General features: G+C 40.2%; 1 long non-coding RNA gene across 1 annotated transcript; it reads right to left on the bottom strand.

The window, feature by feature from the left end:
* Positions 1-3062: 3062 nt before the first annotated feature.
* Positions 3063-6262, bottom strand: LOC133895725 (uncharacterized). The gene is made up of 4 exons (XR_009905639.1): positions 5988-6262; positions 5254-5443; positions 3563-4501; positions 3063-3462 (listed from the first exon to the last, which is right to left on the bottom strand). It is a non-coding gene; the product is annotated as an uncharacterized LOC133895725 (long non-coding RNA).
* Positions 6263-7683: the final 1421 nt, after the last annotated feature.

Below are 7683 nucleotides of genomic sequence, written 5' to 3'. Positions count from 1 at the left end.
ATGACCCTTATTTGTGATATACTTTACTTTGTTCAATGGAATTGCTGGATTTCTAAGGCCAATGCTTTCATAGGATTCCCTGCCTTCCATCAAGAGGCAACAATAACTCCTTACTAAACTTTTACAGAATAAAATGACCACACCATGCAACCACACTATGCAAGCCCATGCACTCAGTCCATGCCCAGCCCTAGCCACTATAAATAATCCCATCCTCATTTGTTGATACACCACTCCTTCCTTAGCTCTCTCAATTGCAATATTTTCCTCAGCTTCACCAAGCCCACCCAAAAAATATTAGGAGATTTTCATCCCCTAGAGGGTCAAACCACTGATGTACTTCTGTGGCAACCCTTGTTGGCTTCATTAGTCCCAAGACATATCCTATACCTCTGGCTTATGCTTCTTCATGCGTGCCAACTAACAGTGCGACCCGTTTTGACATGGATCGTACGAGTACCCACCGATATAGCGACGTAGATCACTCATATGACACTTTTTTCCATACAATTTCTTGCACTATCTTACTATTATCCCCTCTTGTTTTATTTGTCTAGTCACCTCCACCTATATGTGACTTCATAGAATAGTTGGATATGGAGCAAAATGAGCACCAAAAGTAGTGCTTCAACATGGAGATACGATGGAGGAGGGAAGCTTACAAACGCCACGAGTACGAGCAACATCAGAAGAAACGATAGATGAAGCACCAAGAGGAGGATCGCATCAGGACGATTGTAAAGGAACGCGTCGCGATTGAAACATGCGAAGCAGAGAGGGAAAGGAAGCGGGTGAGGACCCGTCGCGCTAAGGCGCAGTGCCCCAATGACCTGAGAAAGGTAAAATATCCTAAGTGCACTCAGTAGAGAGCATCTATTGTAACCCGGTATATTTTTATTCCCTAAGGCATGTTAGGATTAGCAGCAGAACGCTATTAGGTTATTCTTTAGATGTACCGTATATGCCAATATTTATTATCGTCATCTCTTTATGGTTATCAATGTATGCAACCTCCATGCCGAATTCTATGATAATTGTGATTCACAACTATTAATTTTCACAAAATTAAATTTTATGTCCTCCTAACATTACTTCACTAAATAATTACTCACACAAATTTAGATCAACTAAATAAATAAATATCGACAAAATAACATCAAACCAAAATTAGGAAAAAATGGACCACTCCGAGATGCCGTTAGCTTAGCCTCATTAGAAAACATCTACGCGCCTCATTGCCTCAGCCTCCGTGTAGCCATAGTTGCTATTTTTAAACGAGTGTGACTTTTTATATATGATGTGCACTGAGTTCTGGCTATACTTCATTAATATTTTCTAAATTTTTATTAAAAACCCAACAAAACAGACGTAACCTGTCGATATTCCACGCGTCGACAGACTTGTCGGTTGCCAACTGGACTGACACCCATATCGGTGTCAGGGCCTGTCGGCATGCAAAATGCTGATAGAACTTTTCTACGCATTCCGCGTGTCGACAGGCCCTCGGGCTTAGTGCCACATAGTCTGTCGGCATATGAGTACCGATAGGTCGCTTGTCAGTACTTCACGTGCCGACAAGTAACTATTTTTGTAATTTTATTTTTTTGACTATTATTTTTTAATTCTCCAATAAAATAATATTATTAAAAAATTCCTGATTAGGGCGTAACCGACCAATCAGTGGCCACTAACTTTGGCTAGGCTAACTAATCAACTATTTTAAATAGCATGAGTAGCCATGATAATTATTCAACGCAAGGAATACGTACGGTTCAACACAGAAGGGCTTGAATATGGCAAGGCAGCCGAAGGTGAGCGCACCAATTGCACAATAACCCGGGCAGAAGGGGAAATGGGTAGCGCATAAGTAGTCCTGCTTACAACCACACTGATATTTTCTTTTCTTTTCTTTCTTTCTTTTTATGAAAAATGGGTGTGGTTTTGTCATGGATGTTGGAAGAGGTTGTATAATTAAGGCAAGGCGGCGTAGGATGACTGTTGCCCAATAATGCGGGCAAAAGGCGTAAGATCAACTCCATCAGTGGAGTTATCCAGTGCTCATAGCAATTCGGCAACGATAGTGGATCCGAAGGCAGAAAAACGCGTCGGGGTACTGTAGCTGTACTGTAGTAATAATGTAGCTGTACTGTTTACAGAGGCTGACAGCGGGCCGGAGAGGGAAAAAGAGGAGTGAAAGGTAGGAAATGGGGTAGCTGCTGGAGATGAAAAAATAAGGAATGCTGTAATAGTGTTGTTGAGGATGAAAATTTAAGGTAGCTACTGAAGATGGCCTAATAGGTAGACTCTAGTTTGTGGTACCTATCTCAAAGGCCTATTGCTGATACTTTTGCAAAGGCCTGCAAGAAAAAGTTAGCTAGGTTGCCGAATTGCTGACTACTTCCTCCGTTTTGTAATATTTATTCATAGCCTCGGAAGTATATGTTTTAAATTGTTTGTCTATTGCGGTAACCAAATATGCTTTATGGTCTATTTTTCTGCTATACCTTTGAGTGTATGCATACATTTACTCAATGTTGGTGAGTTACTTGTTCTCATCTTTGCATTGATTAGAGGTAGCATGGTCATCTCAGTGTATTTTTCACTCTATTTCAATATTTCTTGGTTTATACGTAATGGTGGGTATGAATAAACATTACGAAACAGAGAGAATATATCACACACACTGTTGTTTGGGCCAATTAGTCGGTGAACAAGTTTTGTAGCTCCAGGCGATTAGGGTGTAATCAGTACAGAGCTAACCACCGATTACTGGCTAATAAATTGGACTAGTACCATACCTGTGATGCGACGGTTCCTAAATTTAACACACTATATCGATTTTACTTCTCACACGAAGAGATTAAACTATGATGCTAAAGGCATGCACTTACACAAACATGTTGAAGATGATCAAGAGTTTATTCTTTATATCTTCACTATTCTTGAACAAGGATAGTTGTTGGCATCAGAATCATGCAGTGGAGGAGAGAGAATTGTCATATTTAGCTATCGCTAGATTGCAGTTCTTTCTAAGAAGCTCCGGATCAGGTAGCTGGCTCCACTTTCTCTTCGGTAGGATAACTTTGTGCGGAGTAGGAAGGACTACTTGTTAACAAAAAATCGAAACAACTGGAAGTGACGAAGCAACGTATGAAGTATATCAAGATGTTGAGATCAAACAGTGAAGAGGTATTTGCTTTTTTGCCACTCTGAGAAAGTAATAATTGTTCATTTGCTACTCTGTCTTATATGTATATACTTAGAATGACCCGCATGTTATTCTCAACAGCAATTATTATTTTCTTAGAGTGACAACTAAGTAATTATTCTAGTGAAAAGAAACACAATATTTTGAACAATTGCCCTTCAGCCTTCACGGTGCTAAAGCCAATCAGTGGTGTATTCATCAAACTCCGCGACCATGGCCACCACATAAAAAACTCCCATCTTGGATAACTTCTCCTGCAATTGTGAGACAACGCAATTGTAAGTTTATCGCATAATCTTTACACATCGTAAGGTTCACAGCTCTATATAACCAAGAATGCAATAATGTAACAACCTTGTAGACAATGACTGTTACGTAAAGCCCCCCCAAAAAATGCTCGAGACAACACCCAGAGCTTGGCACCTTTCCTGCCAGCTCCCCAGCAGCCCATACAAATGAAACAAAAATTAGAATTCAGTATGTTTTCTGTGGCATACTTTCATATCTTATAAACCTGCAATGAAAAGTAAAAGTCCTTCCATACGTTCTTCTGAAGATATTGTAGCTTCCACAACTAACATGCAAATGGAATTTTATATTGAATTGTAACAATATATAAGAAATAAATTTTATTAGTCATTCAACACAGTTATTTAATCCTAAAAATCACCAAAGCAACCCCCAATTTGTATATTCCAAAGTCCAAACAACTATTAGTTCAAATAGATAGCAAAATTATTTACTATTGATATGAAGAACATACCAAGATCAATCAGAGGAAATCTCCCAGCGCTGTCTTCCCAGATTTCCAGTACAAAAAGCTGGTGGGTATTTGAATTGTATTATGTTATTCCAACTCTGATCACATTGATGTAAAAAAAAAGAAGACTAACGACTTGACTCGTTCTATATTTCCATCAAGTGATCCAATAAATACAGAGATGCGCTGGTATTTCACAAAAGAAAATATTAGCACCGGACGTTGTGGTGCAATGATAGACGATGAAAATCACTTGCCACAAAATGAAATGTCACAAATTAGGAGAAGGTTTTATTATTTCTGTTAAATAATTTTCACATGAAAGGACAATGTTGATTGAAGTCTAGCATTCACATTCTTGAGAAAGTTTATACAGGACCTTTTAATGCAACTAAAATCAGTAATAACAAAGAAAACACATCAGGGAAAGAAACATGTCTCATAAACAATCATGAAAAAGATAGGTAATGCTTAATAAATGAAGTATGCATCTAAATTTACCTATGTCTTTGCATTACACAGGCCATATGAACCTGAAATATAACCAGAAAGACATTCAGTAAGTACAGGGTAAAGATATATGTAAAAACTGTTTTGATAAACAAAATGCCATATGCCAAATCTCATAGAAAAGTTTGCTAGAATATAAATTGATTGTACAACACAAACTAAATTTGGGTTATAGATGAAACAATCTACAAAAGAAAGAACAAAATCGACACACTCCAAAGTAGGCCATCAAAAGTTTTTCATACCTTACAATTCACAAAAAATATCTACAACATGCATTAACTGAAAGCAGGTCTGGCTGAAATAGTCATGAGGTGAACTTCATCATGATTTATCCAATCATTACTTGACCCTTAATCTACTGAAAGGACCATCGAGGTTAGACCAAGAAAGTTTGAGGTCGCCAAAGCACATATGTAGTTGGCAACTCTCTATTTCTGAAGACATCCATTTTTTAATTGAACAGGTCCGAGTTTATATTGTTCCTAAGAAAAGGTATGCTTATCATAATCGTTTGTTTGATGTAGAATAGTGAAGATCTTCTCAATAATTACACCTCACCCTATTTAATCTATAAGCCAGTATTGCTTAAATTGTCTGCATGTATAGTAAAAATGCACTTTGTAAGCAAAATGCTAAGCACTCTCTCCAAAATTATCATGAGAAACTCTGTTTATGAAACCTCTAGTAAAAGACAAACATAAAAGATACAAGGCTAGTCTATAGATGAATCAAAATTGCCACTTAATTAATAGAGAAGATTAGGGATTATTACCTTTCCCTTGAGTTGCATCATTGCACTAACATTCAAATTGCACTTTTGGCCCAAAGTTTTGAATTTCTTCAAGTGATAAACCAGCAGTTTCATAGTGCTATTGATGAACTTTCTGAAGCCGTGCTACGAGTACTGCTTCCCCTCATCGAAGTTCTCCAGGATGCCTGCCGCCCTAATCTCCTTGGTGACCCTGTTGGAAAACACATGCATGCAAGTATCAGAAGAGTTGAAGAATGAAATGTGTATGACCCAGTAGCATGGCCAGATCTAATATGCAACAATGACACTGATGCCGCCAACCAAACAATCAACAACAGGATGGTGTTTGTCCCTAAGTTATGCCTACGATGGCAAGATGTGTAGGGGCCCAAATCAATTTTCTCCAATTCGATCGGGGAAAACAATTCTAAAGGCATTTTTCAGAACTCAAGAAACTTCATTTGAATCAGATGTTATTTTGCTCTAATTCAACAGGCTCTAGAGTACGTAATTATTGCATAGAAAATACTTCCGTGACTACGGAAGAAACAGGATGGGAAAACACAGGCTCTAGAGTACGTAATTCTTGCATAGAAAATCCATCCGTGACTACGGAGGAAACAGGATGGGAAAACACAAGCTCTAGAGTATGTAATTCTTGCATAGAAAATTCCTCTATAACTACGAAAGAAACAAAATGGAAAAACACAAAACAAAAAAATAAGAAACAGGAGTGACGATGTATCCAGCCGTACCTGACTTTGGGGTTGGTAGTGAGGTGTCGCTCCTGCCGCACACACGTCGGAGATTTTGCAACGAAGAAGCGTGTTGTCACATCATGGGTGGTCACCAGCACTAAGTTCATCTCCCAGGTCTGGCGACGGTGCACCGGGAACAAGGGCGAGCGGCGGCAGTAGAGAGGAGGAGGCGGCGGTCATAGTCGATGTTCTTGTCGGGGTTGGAGAGTATGGAGTTGGCAGCATGGACATGGATGAAGTCCTCGACGGAGGCGGGGTGCAGGGCGGCATCTGGGTGGACGGCGAGGGCCAACCGGTAGTACACGGCCTAATATCTTGTGCGCTAGCTCCCGGGAGGACGCCAAGGATGTCATAGAAGGAGTTGGTCGTGTGGTCGGCAGCAACGGTGGTGACAGTGGATGAGTAGGGGGAGAAGGAGGTGGAGAGTGGCGGCGACACGTGGAGGCACAGGGACAGGGGCGGCAGTTGCCTAGGTTTTAACAGGGGAAGTGAAAGATGACTCAGTCCAAACGAACCAATCGAGTGGGGGGGGGGGGGTGGGCTATGAGAGAACAGGTGATACAATATGCGTGGTGGTTTTCTCTGATTTTTTTGGTTTTTTGATAGGTTGTTTTCAGTTTTTTATTAGGTGGGAGGGGAGTTAGGGTGGGGAGACCGGTTTTTTACCGATGGTGAGAGGGATGGATACCGGCAGGCACTACAAACTCACACTTAATATAGTAGAGATATATAGCTGATTAGTTGTAGTGGATGCATGGTAAATTGGTAACCGGTGCTAAATTTGCTATGTCTCCATGAAATTTAGGAGGCATGATCAGGCGACATGGTTGGCGAGGGAGGTCAGTGGGAAGCATGCTTAGTGAGAGGCCAGTGGGTGGAAGGCTACAGTATGTAAGAAACCAGCAAAGGAGATACCACGTTAGTGACTGTTGCTCAACACACGTCACTAATGTTCTATTAGTGACGGGTCCAATAAGAACACATCACTAATATCCCTTCTGATCGGGACCGGATATAGACCCATCACTAATGAGTAATCATTAATGATGGGTCGTAACATGACCCGTTACTAATGACTAGATCATCAATGATGGGTCGGCCTAGGCCAGTCATTCGTGATGAGTCAAGTTGTGACCTGTTACTAATGATAAGATCATAGTGACAGATCAAGTTGTGACCCGTCACTAATGATAAGGTCATTAGTGACGGGTCGTCCTAGATCAGTCATTAGCGTCCTAGATCAGTCATTAGTGACGGGTCACAACTTGACCCATCACTAATGATCCACTCATTAACAACTTGACCCATCACTAATAATACCAGTATGCCACGATGAACTCAGTGCGACTAGAGAGGGCGTTTCCGCAAGTTAAATTATACGCTGAGAATGATGACTAGAGACCACTACAATAAAAACTATTTTTCGAGACACATAAGTAGTCTTTCTATAGGATTTTCATATGAAAATCCGTCTGAGCAGTCTGTGGCGGACTATTGTGGTTTTGGACCGTCTGCGGAAAGAAATTTTCAAAGCAACCGCATGTAAAAATGAGTTGATTTTCATAGGCGGTTCATATAAGGAATCGTCTGTGGAAATGGTTATTTTCATAGGAACCGCATGTGGAAATAGCTCTATTTTCACAAGCGGTTCATATAAAGAATCGTCTGTGAAAATAAAGGACAGTTTATCTTA

Source organism: Phragmites australis, chromosome 16 (assembly GCF_958298935.1).
Source record: "Phragmites australis chromosome 16, lpPhrAust1.1, whole genome shotgun sequence".
NCBI classification, from domain to species: Eukaryota; Viridiplantae; Streptophyta; class Magnoliopsida; order Poales; family Poaceae; genus Phragmites; species Phragmites australis.
Note: the sequence above shows the minus strand (reverse complement) of the source record. Positions and strands in the feature narration are given on the sequence as shown.